At 52.8% G+C, this 17,613-nt stretch overlaps 1 long non-coding RNA gene across 1 annotated transcript; it reads right to left on the reverse strand.

Annotated features, from left to right (window-relative positions):
• LOC102186795 lies at positions 258-17,268 on the reverse strand. Its single transcript, XR_001296927.2, has 3 exons — positions 17,241-17,268; positions 14,785-14,867; positions 258-727 (listed from the first exon to the last, which is right to left on the reverse strand). It is a non-coding gene; the product is annotated as an uncharacterized LOC102186795 (long non-coding RNA).

Raw genomic sequence — 17,613 nt, forward strand, 5'->3', positions numbered from 1 at the left:
GAAACAGCTAAGGAGAGAGGGACACCTGGGTCTGCTTCCTTCCACCTTCCCACTGTGGAAGCCACAGTCAGCACCACCTCCCCACCCCTCCGCCCCCCGCCCCAGCCCCCCCCGCCCCCCCGCCCCCCTCCTCCGTCTCCCAAGAGAAGCTTTTGTATGTATCTGAGAAGTGCTTTGAAATTTCTAGCCTTAAAAGGACTTCTGTGCACTTCCCAGACATTAAGACTGGCAGGTGAAAAGGTGTCTTGTGGGCCCACCACCCCCAGCTCTCAGTGAACACACCAGAAGTGATTCTTCAGACTTTCCTTAGTCTTTCTCCTCTTTTCTGCAAGAAGCTTCCAACAAGGAGAGGAGAGGAATGCTCCCTTCCTCCCAGTGTGCTCACACTGTTGTATAGGAGAACAGAGCAGCCAGCTGGGAGCCAGGCTGCCCAGGAAGACCCTGCCCAGGAGATGCGAGGAGGAAACAGCTCCATCTGTCCACCGGGATTTGGGTCAGACTTGTGGAAGGCCTTCCTGAAAGGCAGACCCTGCTCCCAGGATCAAACCACCAAGGAGGAGACCAGGATACTTTCCTCTAGGGATGGTGACGCACGCACAGCACATTCGTGAGCATCTCTCAGGAACCCCAGGCTGGAGTGAATGCTTTGTAGAAGTATGCTCCCACCAATGCGAAGGGACCAAACTCCTTGTTGATCATTACCCGTGATGGGACTGCCCAATGCCTCCTGGTAAGAAAGGTTCACCAAATTAGATTTCGTCCACAGTGGGTGTTCTGTTTGAAAGATCGCTGTTTGTGTATGGAGATAGGAATGATGGAAAACTCAGTCAAGGAACTGTTTGTTCTTTACTGTTTGTTAATAAAGCCCCATTTGTGTTGAAAAAAATTTTTTGAATGCTACAAAGTTCTGGCAGGAAGCACACCACCATTAACCAGAGTTACCTGATGGAGTTACAGAGCACTTTGTATTCTACAGACTTCAGCGCTGCTTACAGAAATGCTATATTCTAAGCATGTATTTAGCAGCAAGACCACAGCAAAGGCTAGACTGGACCCCCACACTGGGGCTCAGTCCCCTAGGCACGCCCTCCTCTCTCCTTTCTGCGGCACTGGGAGACCAGCACAAGCCAGAGTATCTGCTTCCCACACACAGACATTGGAGGCTGCCTGGCTCTGCAGGCTCATTCTTGTCTTCCCGAGGCTTTGTCAGGATTCCTCATGCTTCCGTGGGACCCGGGGTGAGCCACTTGGCCTCACTGTGCCTCAGTTTTCCCATGTGTGAAATGGGAGTCGGCCATACTAATAACTAGGATCAAAGAGATGATGTTTATGAAAATATTTCGTATGTGTGGCTGCTTCTCTTTTCTAAATGAAGGCGGCCCCTTCTGGAAGGTGGTGGTGGGGGGGGGCGGGCGGGGCAGGAGGAGGGTTAGAGTGAAGGTGAATACCTCCAGGTCCTTCAGGGGAGGGCCAACCACAGCAGTTGGGCAGCACCCAGAGGTCTGGGTGGGAACTGCAGCCCTCCTGCCTGCTGTCTCACTCCACGGACAGGAGGCTGGGGGAGCTGATGGGAGTCCTGCTGCCCACCCGCACTCAGTGGGCAGCCTTCGGGTCCTCTGCAGGCCTCTGGGGTTGGGGTGGGCAGAGGAGTAAAGAGAGAGAGGAAAATGGATCTTCCTCCTGCAGAGAAATCTCTGCTGCTCAGAGAGGCGTCTAAACTTGGGCTGCCATAGTGGGGACCCCGGGCAGGATGGAGAGGAGGTCCTGGGAGGGAGCCAGGTCCCCTTGAGAGGCAGAGAGGAGAAGGGCAGGAGCCAAGGGCCAGGGTGAGCAGTGGCATCCATGGAGGAGACAGGCTGAGAGCTGGAGATAGAGTGGTTGTTCAAGGGGAGAATGGAGCCATTTTGGCCAGCCCCCTGCCTCAAAACCCCCTCCCCAAAGGGATGAGTTATTGTTTTTTCCTGTGAAAAATCACCTGAATCCCCTATCCCAAGGTCGGCTTCCCTAGGTCTAGCCCTTCTTGGGAAGTTCCTTCTGGAGCGTGACCTCGGATGTCCCCCTCCCTTCTGCCTGGGCTGGGGGTTGGGGAGGGAAACCGCTGCTTTAGTCACGCCAGATAATCACCTCTGGTCACTCACTGTCTGGCCTCTTCCTCCAAGCAACTCCAAGTATCTCTTAGACATTATCTCACCATGCAGGCCTGGGAGGGGGGCGCAGTGGGTGGTGCGGGGAGAGGAGGGGAGCCACATTTAAGAAAGGGAAACTGAGGGCAGAAAGGACCAACATGCCCCCTACCCTGCTTCCTCACGTAGGCTGGGAAAATAAGCCATGTCGTACTCCATACGCCAAGGAGGGGTAGCAGGCAGACAGCAGAAAGAACCTCCAGGAGGGCACTCGAAAGGGACCTTTGGAGAAGCCCAGTGAGTGCCAGGTTCTGTGTTAACAGCTTTACGGGGACTATGTCATCCCTTCTCCCACTCTCTTATCCTTACTTTACAGTTGGGGAAACTGAGGCAGCCACCCATCTAAGACTGCTCAGTAAGCAAGGGGGAGTGTGGGGCAGCCTCTTGGTGGAACAACAGAGAAGTCAGTCTGGAGACAGGAGCACAGCTGGGGCGACCTCCGGTCAGCCCTCCTGGAGAAGCCAGTAGAATGACCTTCAGGTGTCCATCAAGGGGAGGGTTGTTTAGTTGTTGTTGGGTCCTACTCTTTGCAACCCTCTTGGACTGCATCACACCAACCCTACTCTTTGGACTGCATCACACCAGCCCTCCCTGTCCCTCACCATCTCCTGGAGTTCGCCCAAGTTCATGTCCATTGAATCGGTGATGCCATCCAACCATGTCATCCTCTGCCACCCTCTTCTCCTTTTTCATTCCATCTTTCCCAGCATCAAGGTCTGGAGGGTGAAGTAGCTCAGTCGTGTCCGACTCTTTATGATCCCATGGACTGTAGCCTACCAGGCTCCTCCCTCCATGGGATTCTCCAGGCAAGAGCAATGGAGTGGGTTGCCATTTCCTTCTCCAGGGGATCTTCCCGACCCAGGGATCGAACCTGGGCCTCCCACGCCTCTGCTAACCGTTGCTGCAGGTGCCAGGCCTCAGCTCACCACATTATTGACCTTTATTTCCCCCAGTGTTTTCATAGAACCTGATTTGTATGTCTGGGAGAGGAAAATAAGCCAGAAGAGGACCAACGTCTTCCTCTTCCTGTGTGTATATGACCCTCAGGTCTGTTTTGGTGCTAATGCGGGTGCCTCCTTCCCTCTGCTATCAACTGCCTGCCTGTCCCGTCCATCGCCCAGCACCACAACAGCAGGGTGGCCCTCCAAAACCTGAAGCAGGGGATTGACTCTCTAATTCTACCTCCCTGCGGACCCAAACCTTGCAGGTTTATTATCATGTACCTCTGTGACCTGGAAGGTTCTTCCTGGCGTCTGACCCAAAGCCTTTTAGAACAGCATGATGGAGGCTCTACATGGGGTAAGAAAGGCAACCACAGTCCCCGCCTCCATTTGTTTTTGTTTTTTGTTTTTTGTTTTTTTTTAATTTTAAAATCTTTAATTCTTACATGCGGGCCCCGCCTCCATTTGGAGGTGAGAGGAACTGTCCAAAGGCCTTCTTGGACACAGGACATCATGGGATCCCAGAGGTCGTACAGCCCCAGGGTTCAACTCAGCCAAGGTGAGAAGGCAGGTGCCACGTGGGTCCTGGACCCAGCTGTCCCTCAGCAGTGTCCTTCATTAGAATAGGAAGTGGAAAGCCACGAAGGACTGCTTATCTGATGGGAGCCCCACTCCGAAAAGCCTCATTACCAGGGCTCCACACCCGGCTCTGCCTGCCGGTTTAAGTCCTAGGAACAACACACTCAGCACTTCAAAGGAGTCTCTCGACGGTGTGTGTGCTGGGAGGGAGGGAGCGGGGGAGGGAAGCGGGCAGGCAGAGAATTGCTGGTGGGGGGCCTCAGGGCCGGTGAGCACCCTCTGGAAGCAGGAACAGATCACTGAGGCAGCACTGCTTCTGCCCTCAGAAAGCCCCCATCTTCCGATGAAATACCGCCCTGCCAAGGAGCCCCTGGTCTGATGGAAGAGCAGCTCTCTCCTCCCTCACACACACACACACACACCACGACAGGCAGACCTGAACGTGGAAACCGACTCTCTTGTACACCAGGGCCTCAGACCTCCGGCTGTGGATTGAGGAAGGCAGCCCAGACGTCCCCTCGCCGGCTCTGGGGTCCTGACTGGAAGCCCCAGCAGAGCCTGAGGACTCACCGTATGACTGGCCACCTAGACTCCCACCCAGTCTGACCGACACAGCCATTCCCATCTCCTGAGAATCCTCCTCAGCCGCTCTGCCCACCCTGGTCTGGTGGGACATCTTCCCTGAATCTTCTGCTGTGACTGGGCAGAGCTTCCAGAAGACAGAGGCCCTTCTCCCCTCCCCACCCCATGACAGTCAGGATGCGCCTCCATGGATCATACCTGGAGGACAAGTTGGGTGCTGGCAGGCACCGTCTCTTGCTTCACAGCCCAACAGCCCCCCGGGGGCCTCCAAGAGAAGCCCTTGCACTCTCACACCTTCAGGGGTTTCTCTCCCCACCTGCCCTCTCCATCCCCAGCTTCATTAAGGAAGGTGGTTAACCTCAAACAACAAGCAAATTAAAGTCCTAAAGCCGATCAAATAGGAGGCGCCCAGAGGGTAAATTGAAGGCAACCTGCCCAGGCCTCAGAATTATCCTGTTCCTTCCCCAACTCCCAGGCTCCCCTTTCTCCCAGGTTCATAAAAAGCAGAAGGTTGAAATGAGGGGCTCGGTTGGGACAGAGCATGGAATCCTGGGGTCCAGGGTAGGTACTCCTGGGAGAGGTCTCCAGTACAGACGGCCCACCTGCTTTGGTGCCTCGTTGGGAACAGCGCCTTCCCGCGGAGGAGCCGGGCCACAGCAAGCATGGGATCCAAGCAGCTCTGACATCTCATGGCAGAGGTGCCCTGGCAAAGCCATGGTGACAAAGAGGCTGATATGGGTCCAGTGACACCGCCCCCAGGAGGAGAGTATGGGCTGCAACTGGGATTGAGTTAAACCATGTAAAATGAACTTGCACTAAGACAGAGTGGAAGCTTCATCTGGGCCAATTTCCCACTGGCAATATGGAAGACAATTCTATAGTAATGGTTCCTAGTTTTCTCTAGTTGGTGTTTTTTTTTTTTGGCCGAGCTGGCAGCTTGCGGGATCTTAGTTTCCTGGCCAGGGACTGAATCCAGTGCCACAGCAGTGAGAGCATCAACTCCTAACTACCAGACAGCCAGGAAACTCAAGTTAGTTCTTTATTTTAATGTACGTGAGAAAATCTAACTCACCAAGTCACCATGTCACAGCTGTTATTGCTCGGAAGTATTTATTTACTCATTCTATTTGACAAACAGATAGCGCTTTCCATGAGCCAGGCACTCTTCCAACTGCTTTATAAACACTAATCCTCACAATAACCCCATGATATAAGTACATTGCTATCCCATTTCACAGGTGAGGAAACAAAGGCACAGAGAAGGGACTTGCCCAAATAGCAAAGCTAGGAATTGGTGGAGAAGCTACGTTTGAAAAGCGGGTTGTTATCAAATCAGTCAACTTGAAAGACCTCACTGCAGAAGTCGGGCCAGTAGTATTCCCACAGCCGAGGTGTAGGAAGCACTGAATTCAAGGGACATAATTGGGATTTTATGTCCAATTACTTATCTGTTTAATTGTGAAGATTTAAAAATAAATGAATGTTTTTATTCATCTCTCCACCCATTTCCCTTGCTTTCCTCTGCCCAGTCCCAGACCATGAGAAAAGACCCAGGACAGGTGGTTCATTTTTGCTGGGTCTCAAGCCGGAGTTCACTCCTACATCCCTACCTCCCCATCACCAATTCCATCCCCATTCATGTCCTGACTTCCTTCCTCACAGAGCAAGGAACTGGATCCTGGAAACCATAGAATTCACATCCTTAGCTCTGCTTATAAAGTCAAACAATTACTGAATGCCAGAGCCAGAGAAAGAATATATAGGGAGGAGGGAGAAGGAGGGAAGAAGAGAAGGACAGGCGCTCTTCTCTTCCTACTGTTCATGCGGTTCTCAGGGCAAGAGTACTAAAATGGTTTGCCATTCCCTTCTCCAGTGGGCCACGTTTTGTCAGCTCTCCACCAGGACCCGTCATCTTGGATGACCCTACATGTCATGGCTCATAGTTTCTCTGAGTTAGACAATGCTGTGATCCATGCTTCATTCACAGTATGAAAAGGCAAAAAGATATGACACCAAAAGATGAACTCCCCAGGTCTGTAGGTGCCCAATATGCAACTGGCGGAGAGCGGAGAAATAATTCCAGAAAGAAGGAAGAGATGGAGGTAAAGCAAAACCAATGCCCAGTTGTAGATGTGACTGGTGATGGAAGTAAAGGCCAATGCTACAAGGAACAATGTTGCATAGCAACCTGGAATGTGAGGTCTATGAACAAGGTATATTAGAAGCAGTCAAACAGGACATGACAAGAGTGAAGATCGACATTTTAGGAATCAGTGAACAAAAATGGACTGGAATGGGCGAATTTAATTCAGATGACCATTATATCTACTACTGCAGGCAAGAATCCCTTACAAGAAATGGAGTAACCCTCATAGTCAACGAAAGAGTCCAAAATGCAGTACTTGGGTGCAATCTCAAAAGCGACAGAATGATCTCTGTTTCCAAGACAAACCATTCGATATCACAGTAATCTAAGTCTATGCCCCAACCACTAATGCCAAAGAGGCTGAAGTTGAACTGTTTTATGATGACCTACAAGACCTTCTAGCTGCTGTTGCTGCTAAGTCGCTTGAGTCGTGTCCGATTCTGTGCGACCCCATAGACGGCAACCCACCAGGCTCTGCCGTCCCTGGGATTCTCCAGGCAAGAAAACTGGAGTGGGTTGCCATTTCCTTCTCCAATGCATGAAAGTGAAAAGTGAAAGTGAAGTCACTCAGTCGTGTCCAACTCTTCGCGACTCCATGGACTGCAGCCTACCAGGCTCCCCCGTCCATGGGATTTTCCAGGCAAGAGTACTGGAGTGGGTTGCCATTGCCTTCTCCACAAGATCTTCTAGAACAACACCAAAAGAGATGTCGTTTTCATCATCAGGGATGGGAATACGAAAGTATGAAGTCAGGAGATACCTGGAGTAATAAGCAAGTTTGGCCTTGGAGTACAAAATGAAGCAGAATAAAGGCTTACAGAGCTTTGCCAAGAGAATGCACTGGCCGTAGCAAACACCCTTTTCCAACAACATAAGAGAGAACTCTACACATGGACATCACCAGATGGTCAATACCAAAATCAGATTGACTATATTCTTTGCAGCTGAAGATGGAGAAGCTATAAACAGTGAGCAAAAACAAGACCAGGAACTGACTGTGGCTCAGATCATGAACTCCTTATTACAAAATTCAGACTTAAATTGAAGAAAGTAGGGAAAACCAATAGACCATTCAGGTATGACCTAAATCAAATCCTTTATGATTATACAGTAGAAATGACAAATGGTTTCAAGGGATTAGATCTGATAGAGTATCTGAAGAACTGTGGATGGAGGTTCATAAGAGGAGGCATCACAGAGGAGGCAGTGATCAAAACCAACCCAAAGAAAAAGAAATGTAAAAAGGCAAAATGGTTGTCTGAGAAGGCCTTACAAATAGCTGAGAAAAGAAGAGAAGTGAAAGGCAAAGGAGAAAAGGAAAGATATACCCATGTGAATGCAGAGTTCCAGAGAATAGCAAGGAGAGATAAGAAAGCCTTCCTAAGTGATCAATGCAAAGAAATAAAGGAAAACAATAGAATGGGAAAGCCTAGAGATCTCTTCAAGAAAATTAGATACCAAGGGAACATTTCACGCAAAGATGGGCACAATAAAGGACAGAAACAGTATGGATCTAACAGAAGCAGAAGATATTAAGAAGAGGTGGCAAGAATATACAGAAGAACTATCCAAAAAGATCTTAATGACCCAGATAGCCACAATGGTGTGATCACTCACCTGGAGCCAGACATCCTGGAATGTGAGGTCAAGTGGGCCTTAGGAAGCATCACTATGAACAAAGCTAGTGGAGGTGATAGAATTCCAGCTGAGCTATTTCAAATCCTAAAAGATGATGCTGTGAAAGTGCTGCACTCAATATGCCAGAAAATTTGGAAAACTCAGCAGTGGCCACAGAACTGGAAAATGTCAGTTTTCATTCCAATCCTAAAGAAAGGCAAAGCCAGTTCAGTTTAGTTCAGTCGCTCAGTCGTGTCCGACTCTTTGCGACCCCATGAATTGCAACACGCCAGGCCTCCCTGTCCATGACCATCTCCCGGAGTTCACTCAGACTCACGTCCATCGAGTCCGTGATGCCATCCAGCCAGCTCATCCTGGGTCATACCCTTCTTCTCCTGCCCCCAATCCCTCCCAGCATCAGTCTTTTCCAAAGAGTCAACGCTTCGCATGAGGTGGCCAAAGTACTGGAGCTTCAGCTTTAGCATCATTCCTTCCAAAGAAATCCCAGGGTTGATCTCCTTCAGAATGGACTGGTTGGATCTCCTTGCAGTCCAAGGGACTCTCAAGAGTCTTCTCCAACACCACAGTTCAAAAGCATCAATTCTTTGGTGCTCAGCCTTCTTCACAGTCCAACTCTCACGTCCATACATGACCACAGGAAACACCATAGCCTTGACTAGACGCACCTTAGTCGGCAAAGTAATGTCTCTGCTTTTGAATATACTGTCTAGGTTGGTCATAACTTTTCTTCCAAGGAGTAAGTGTCTTTTAATTTCATGGCTGCAGTCACCATCTGCAGTGATTTTGGAGCCCCCCAAAATAAAGTCTAACACTGTTTCCACTGTTTCTCCATCTATTTTCCATGAAGTGATGGGACCGGATGCCATGATCTTCGTTTTCTGAATGTTGAGCTTTAAGCCAACGTTTTCACTCTCCTCTTTCACTTTCATCAAGAGGCTTTTTAGTTCCTCTTCACTTTCTGCCATAAGGGTGGTGTCATCTGCATATCTGAGGTTATTGATATTTCTCCCGGCAATCTTGATTCCAGCTTGTGCTTCTTCCAGCCCAGCGTTTCTCGTGATGTACTCTGCATATAAGTTAAATAAGCAGGGTGACAATATACAGTCTTGACGTAGTCCTTTTCCTATTTGGAACCAGTCTGTTGTTCCACCATTTCTTATGGTGACTGCAGCCATGAAATTAAAAGACACTTGCTCCCTGGAAGAAAAGCTATGACAAACTTAGATAGCATATTAAAACGCAGAGACATTACTTTGCCAAAAAAAGAAAAGGTCTGTATAGTCAAAGCTATGGCTTTACCAGTAGTCATGTATGGTTGTGAGAATTGGACCATAAAGAAAACTGAGCACTGAAGAATTGATGCTTTTGAACTGTGGTGTTGGAGAAGACTCTTGAGAGTCCCTTGGACTGCAAGGAGATCCAACCAGTCTATCCTAAAGGAAATCAGGCCTGAATATACATTGGAAGCACTAATGTTGAAGCTGAAGCTCCAATACTTTGGCCACCTGATGTAAAGAACTGACTCATTGGAAAAGACCCTGATGCTGGGGAAAATTGAAGGCAAGAGAAGGGGACCACAGAGGATGAGATGGTTGGATGGCATCACCAACTTGATGGACATGAGTTTGAGCAAGCCCTGGGAATCAGTGAGGGACAGGGAAGCCTGGCGTGCTGCAATTCATGGAGTCAAAAAGACTGGGACATTACCAAGCTACTGAACTGAACTGAAGGTGCTCTTCTACTGATTCCCACTGAGGAAAGCACACTTTTTTCTGCAGCTGAGGTTGTGTCCAGACCCCCTCACCCCACTGGCCCCTGCCCACCATCAGAAAAGGCCAGGTGCCTCTCAGGCACACCTCTCCAGCCAGTGTCACCCAGATGACCAACCCCTTGCCCACAGCCCCATTCCTGGCTTTGGCTGGGGGTGGGCAGGGTGTGCCCCTGAGAGATGAGAGAGGACTGGTCAGGGAGCTGTCAGGCTCTGGGGAGAATGCCCCAGCCTCTGTAGGAGCAAACAGAAATCAAGGGACAAACCAGGCCGACACTTCCGCCAAGCCTCCTCCACCGCCAGGCTTGTCCTCAACCCCCTGCTCCAGGGTGGGTTTCCGTCGGATCCCCGCCACCCTCATTGTTCCATTGCCCCACCTCCCACCCCAGCCCCAACTCTCCCTCACCCCCACTTCCCTCCTTCTCAGCCCAGCTACCCCTGTCCTCCTGCTGGAAGCCAGCCCCAGCTCCTCCTCACCCAGCACCTCATCCCGCAGCTGGAACCAGGGGGCAGCCCCTTCTGTACCCTGGCCGCCACCCACAGTCACTGGGGAGGGTCTTTCAGGCTCTTCCATGCTGCTCCCCTTCCCCCACCTGAGTCTTGTACACATACCTTCTGCCCACCAGGCGCAGCCATAGCAAAGATGGGCAGGGCACATGGCAGGGCAGGGGCTCAGTTCCTTGCTCAGGGCAGCACCTCTCAGTCCTCAGAGAGGATGATGGGTGGGAGGAGGGCGAGGTGGTGAGAAAGGGCGAAGGAAGGGGTCCAGCTAGGAGCCACCTGTGCTAATGCACACGGACAGTGCGTAACACACAGCCTGCACTGCTCTCTGCTCAAAAACCTTAGGTTCATGGACGCTCAACCCTCCCAGCACGCCTCTGAGATAGGCACTATGACCGGTTCCTTTGTACTGGTGAGAAAAACTAGGTACAGAGAGGTTAAGTAACTTGCCCAAAGTCACACATCTAGGTTTCAGAGCAGGATTTGGACCCAGGAAGTCTGGGTCTCTGCTCTTCTGTGAAACTTTCCTATTTAAAAGCCCTGCACCCACAAAATCAAGCTGGGGATCCCCACCGAAGTAGTCCAAGCCCTTCTCAAGCTCCAAGCTCCCTCTGTAGCATTTCTTCCACTCTCTGTGGAGCTTAAAGAACTGAATCCCACCTCTGCCAGCACCCTACCTGTGTGATCTTAGGCAAATCACTCTACCTTCTATGGGCTCAGCTCCTCAACCCTAACATGAGAGCTACTGATACCTCTTCTCGGGCAGAGTTAATGAGACCACCTGGATGAAGTACCCACCAGGTGCCTGGCACTGGTAGGAGCTCAGTCCAGAGTAGGAAAGAAGGAGGAAGATGGAGAGCTCTGAGGGAGTGAGCTGAGGTGGCTGGACTCTTGGGTGGGCATGAAGAGAAGGGGTCTCTTGCCAGAGGCCGGGGTAAAGAGAAGGGCATCACCCAGAGAAAGCTGTGCTCTGTAGTGGCCTGGCCAGTCACCAGCCGGGGGGAGGGACCCACTCTGGTATTCTTCCCCCAGGGTAAGAAGGCACCAGATCCCATCTCCCACCCACCCAAGGAGGAACAGCCCACCCAGTCTGGGACCAAACCCAGACCCTATGCCTCCCACCAGCCCTGCAAGACCAGAGCCAGGATGCAGCCCACAGGTTGCTGGCTGGGGCCACGAGGTCCTGTTCCTGGAGGAGAGTGGGCAGCTACCACACACAACTACCCCAGAAGGAGTCCTGAGTTCCGAGTCTGCTGTGGCCCCAGCTCGGTGGGGCTAACAGCTATGTTGGGATGGGAAGGGTCTGCACTCAGCCAGTGTGAGCCCATCTGCTGTTCCCCGGCCTTGTCACCCTGGTCTAAACCAGACACACAGCCCACCCACAAGGGATCCAAGGCTTCCCTGGCTCCAAGGACTGAACCAAATTATTTCCCAAATGTGGTAAGTAATGAGAGCGTGGGAAAGAGGGGGCCTGAGATCCCAAAACCTTTCTGAATGAAAGCACACTTTCTGAATGAGTGGGGCTCTCCTCCTCATTTCCTCACCTGCAAAATGGGAGACATAACATAACTCCCGCCTGCCTCTCAGGAGTGCCAGGGGCTCCAAATGAGATCAGGTGTGTGAATGTGCAAGCTGTACAATGATCACAAACTGCAGTAGTTTCTGTCTGAGATGCGTTGCATCGGTCAATTGCAAATACAGCTATTGGAGCTACTGCTACACGAGCTGGTTTGGGTCAGGAGAACTTTCAACATTGGCCAAGGGGTGGCCCAGTCTCAGTGCTCCAGAACTTTGATCTTCTGTCAAGAAGAGAACAGGCTGATCTGCCATCACAGTTTACTTCTATATCTGCCTGTCCTCTCACATGCCTCCTGTTCCTTGAAACTGGAACCTGTCAGATGAGGGCACACATCCCCTGCTCTCTGAGATGCTCAGCTGATGTGGGAGGGCCAGCCTCAGGTATCAGGACTAACTCCCACCACCTGAATCTGGAGACCAGGCCTGGGCAAAGAGCAGGTCCCCGCGGGGGTGGGATGGTTCTGCAGGGAGCGGCTTGGGACCTGCTTTCTACCCTCCTACTCATCTCCGGGGTTCCCTGAGCCTGCTTTTGAGGCTGTGACCAAGCAGGCTACCTGGGAATGAGTGGGTTCCAGACACCCCAGGGGCTCCTGTCCTCCTGGGCTCCAGTAAGGGGAGACCCCTGCAGGGATGAGCTGGAGGCCCTTTCCACTGGCAGTCACCTCCTGGCAGGCAGTGGGAGGGGCAGGGCACAGATGCCTGCCCCCAGATTTCCTGGGTTTAGGAGGAAGGGAGGGAGCGGGGCCAGGGGGAGTGAGCGGCCCTTGAGAAGGTAGGGAACCCAGGCTTACCCCACCACCCTCTGCTATGGACCCCCTTCCTCTCCTAGCAAGGGCAGGAATGGAACCTTTGATTCTGGGCTTCCAGGAGGGAGTCTCTTCAAAATATTAGTGGGAGACTGAAGCAGGAAACGAACTAAGCAGGGACTCTAGCGAGGTCCTGGCTCCAGGGTCCTGGAGAGGCCTTGATGCTCACAGTAAATGCCAGAGGCTTTAAACATCCAGAGTTTCAGGGGGAAGACGCAGCTGTCCCTGCATCCCTGTAGCCTTCAGGAAGCTGCCCAGGGCCTCACAGCTCAATTCCATCCGTCCCTCTCACTCTGACACCCTCCCTCTACCCACCCTTCTTTCCTTTTTCTCCTTTCATCTATTCAAAGAATTGAGCGGCTGCCTTCAGCCCAGCCCTCTGTAAGTACTGTGGACCTTATAGTTCTGTGTGGCTGGGAATTGTGTCCTTATTTCACTGTGTGGGCCCAGCTCTCTGGGTATCCAGTGTGTCTTGTTGCTCCCATGAAACTGAGGGGCTCCCCCTCAGACTGGGGCTCCCCAGACCAGTGCAGCAGTGTCTCCCTCAGATGGCCACCCCCGGGGTCCCTCCCTGCTGCAGAGGTGTGCTAGGACAAGTCTGTCTGGGGAGAACATGCCCACCTCAGCCCAAATCTCCCATTTCTAGGGCAGAAAAAACTCCCTCACTCCTCCAGGCTTCTCCTCAGCCAAGAACCTCAGACTGGGGGTTCTGCCAAGTTGGCAGAGCTGGGGAACCAGGCCACGGTTGTCAGGTGGGGATTGGGTGAGACCCAGGCAGCCAGGTGTTCACTCAGGAGGAGAAGATTCACAGGTGAGGCGTGGAGGCTTGGAGACGCGCGGGCTGGTGAGACTCAGGCCGACCTGGAGCCAGTGTCTGGGCCTGGGAGCTGCCTCCACGACCACCGACCACTGGGACCCAGACGCTGACGCTGGACAATCATCTCATCCCCCTCCCGCCCTGGGCCGTGGGATGGTGCGTGGGAGAAGAGGCCAGGAGGCACTTCTCCACTCCACCTCGAACTGGGCCTAGAGACAGGGGCTGCCATGCCCTCCGTCAAGAACCAACCACCCCGACCTGGGCCCCGAGGACCCCCTTCCTGTCAGCAAAGGGACAAAAGAGTGTCCCCAGGCACCTTTGGAACTGGGGAGTGGTCCTGGCACTTGATCCCCAAAGGGTGGCTAAGTAGGAACGGGAGAGAGAAGGGGATAGGGAGGGACGACAGGGCAGAGAGGGAGGAGGTGGTGCTGACCTTGAAGACGGAGAAAGCGGGGCATCACGCCTCTCACACAGCAGCACACACGTCCACACACACTTGCAGCTGGACTCATACCTGTCTGCTCCCTCCTGCTCTTGCTCATGTTTATGTGTAAACGTGTGTACAGAGAAACTACAGAGATCCTTTCACATCGGAGACCCAAGTCAATCCTCACACCCACACACACGTCATGCGTGCTCAGGAGTCACAGACACAGCCCTGTCCCTCATTCACATTTGAAATGACCTCACAGGATTACAGGCACTCACAAGCCACAGCCTCTCACACACTTGTCTATAGAGTCACAAACCCTCGCTCTCAGGCACACCACGTGTGCACACACACCCACAGTCACTCATGCTTGTGTACACACTCTCATACACACACCCAGCATCACGCCCTCACGGCCATGCACACACACACACACACACACACACACAATCACACATGCTTGGGCTGCCAATTCAGAGGGGGTGCCCCCCAGCCTCTGGAGTTCCTGATCCCCTAAGCACCCCCAGGCCTGGCATCTCCTGGGTCCTGCCCAGAAATGCCCCAAGTCGAAATCCCTGCTGAAGCCCTTGACTCACGATCTCGCATCTACCCACGGATGCCCATCTTTGCCTGGAACCTAAAACTGGCCAGAACTACCGAGGCCAGAGGGAGGTGAGGCCCCAGCCAGGGACATGCATCCTGCTCCCCACCCGCTCTGGAGCCTGGACTCCCACAAGCCCTGAGCCCTAAGCCCAGCAGACTTGCCTCCCCCTGAGAAGGGGGCACAGAACATCCTTGTGCCTCAGTGTCCTCACCTGTAAAAAGATGGGGTCACCTCATTCCATGCTCCTGCCAGGAGTCACAAGGCTCCCACGTGACCAGGAAAGGGCACTGTCAGCTGGAAAACATCAAGTTTAACCTCCAGGTTAGTCATCTCTTTCTTAGTATCACCCTCCTCATTGCATCCTTGCAAAACAGGCCCAGGGAGGCCCCAAGGCTAGTCCAGAGCTGCAGCATGAAGGGAGGGCTTTCTCAGCCCTGGGGGTCTATCAAAACCCAGACCACTCAAGGCCCAAGGTCAGTCTCTCCAAAAGGGCCCGGGTCTGTGCCGCCAGGTGCCGCGGGGGGTAACAGGGAGGAAAGCGTCAGCCTCTTCTCTGATGGGGATGAAGCCCTTACACCAGAGGGCAGATGCTACTGAAATATGTGGGCTCCGTCATGGGCCAAGGTGCAGCCTGAGCCCAGTGCCTTGGAGGGGCAGGGACTTGTAGGGGTCTTGATCCCCTACTTCCCATATTAGGTCATGGAGAGGCTCCTGGCAAGACCTCCTTCCCCCCAGGAAAGAGAATGACATGGTGCTGCCTGCCACAGGGCTGCAAAGGGGGCCCACGGGGTGGGAGGTCAGCCTGGCCCAGAAAAAACAGACCCTCAGAGGGCCCGAAATAAGTCCAGGGAGGGGCAGAAGGCCCGGGGACTGTGCTGGGAGCCGAGGGCACAACCAGGAAGGAGGTGGGCAGCCTGGAGCTGGCCTAGCTCATTGCCCTGCTGGCTTGCCCTGGCAGCAGTTTCCACCAGGGAGCAGGTAGGGCCTGAGCCCCAGGTTCTGGGTGGGAGAGGCGTGGAGGAGGGCAGCCTTCAGTGTGGGGAGGGGGTGCAGATCACATTAGAAAGAAGGGAAAAAGAGAAAGATGGAAACAGCTTATAGAGATGGAGAGAAGATACGGCAATAAAGACAGAGAAGCCAAGTCTCCAGTGAGAGTGAGAACACACAGGAGACAGAGAAGGGGAGGACGCCGCTCACACAGCAGCACACGCATGCACACACGTGTGCGCACAGTCACACCTGTCTGCTCCCTCCTGCTCTCACTCACGTTTATATATAAACGTGTATACATAGATCCTCTCACATTAGAGACCCAAGTCAATTCACACGTGCACACACACACACACACAAACACACACGCACACAAGGGAGAGAGCGTGCGTCCATGGGAACTGCAACGTGGGGACCAGGCTGGTCCCTGCCTGGGACAGAGGATCAGAGACACAGAGAGCCAGAGGACCGGGAAGAGAGGGAGAGAGGGAGAGAGAGGAGAGATAAAGACGAGTCAGAGAGCTGGAGCCAGACTGAGAGCAGGGATGGGAGTGAGGGCAAGAGGCAGCCTGAGCCAGGCTCTAATTATGGGCGGGCGGGCAGGAGCAGAGGGCAGCCTGTTTGAAGTCTGTGGTGAGGAGCATCAAAGGGAAAGGAGGGAGGCCAGCAGGGTGAGGGGGAGACACAGGAGGGGCCGCCCTCTGCTCAGGCCCACCTGGACCTCCCAGTCTCCACCCCCGCCCTGCCCAGGCCCCAGCTCCCCGCCACCCATCTGCTCAGGACTGGCCAGAGGTCTGGCCACCTGGTCACCAGACTGGGGCTCAGGCTCCTGCAAATCCCTGCTGCCTTCTCAGCATCCCCAGGGTGAGGGCAGGCTTCTGGCTTCAGGGACTGCCTGGACTTGGGAGATGGGGGCTTCCCTTGTGGTTCCTGCAGCTGTCCCCTCCCTATCTCCCAAAAAGTATATCCTGGAATCTTTTGGGCCCCCCACTTTTGGGATCCTGAGATGAGTTCTAAACTGTTCCAGCTTCGGCATCTCAGCACCAGTCCCCATGATTGGTCTCACCTTCAATTGGGAAAGTTTTTAGGAAAACTCCCACCCAAGTCGTCCTGGCCTCTTTGGCTGTAATAGGATGTCCCAAAATGAACTCTGGGCTACCCCATTGTCTCAGGGCAGCAAATCAGCTCTGCTGGAACCACAATACATCGCCTTCCTCGAAGAATGTATGTTTCTGGCCTTCCTCTTCTGCTCTTTCCAGAGTTCCACAGCCCTCTAGGCCAGAAAAGCCTTCTGGTGTTCTCACCCAAATCCTTCAAACTGCCTCATATTTTAGATAGAGGCTAGCAGGTCTCTGTACAATGGCCTAGACACACGATGTGAAGGTCCTTGCTAGAGACCATCTCCTTGGTCTCAAGCCTTCTCATTCTCTGGGGCATCACCTACATCCCTCTGGTGTGTCTTCCCAGCTGCTGTTCCTTAAACCTGTTCTAACCAGCTGGTGCAGGATGCAGAGAAGGGGTGGTGGGCTCAGAATAAGAAGTGGCACCAGCAGAGAAGCCAGGCCAACATGAATAGGAATCCTGATTTTACAGCCTCCTAAATGGGCAACACCAGGTACATTCTTTAATCTCTCTGGACCTCAGTTTCCTCATCTATAAAATGCAAGAAATACTCACTTGAAAGCATATTGTGAGAATTGAACATGATGCTGTATGTAAAGTGCCCGGCTTCCAACAGGTACTCAATGCATGAGGCTCCTGTAATTATGGAAGTCAGGCCATCCAGGGTTCCAGAGGGAAGATTTTCCCCAAGAGAAAGCCAAATGAGAATCCTCTTGAAGCCAAGAAGAGGCCTGACACCTGGGAAGGGGCAAAGAAATGATTGCACAGTCCACTGCACCTATCCCCCCACCAAGCACACCCCCTCCTGGCATCTGACTTCCACATGTCTTGTTACAGCTTCCGTCTGCCTCCTCTCATTCAGGAATGCAGGTCAGTGTCCACCTGCCATTGTTAGAGCAGAACGGCGCTATCACGTTCTTGTCAGCAT

This window comes from Capra hircus, chromosome 19 (assembly GCF_001704415.2).
Source record: "Capra hircus breed San Clemente chromosome 19, ASM170441v1, whole genome shotgun sequence".
In the NCBI taxonomy this organism is placed as follows: domain Eukaryota; kingdom Metazoa; phylum Chordata; class Mammalia; order Artiodactyla; family Bovidae; genus Capra; species Capra hircus.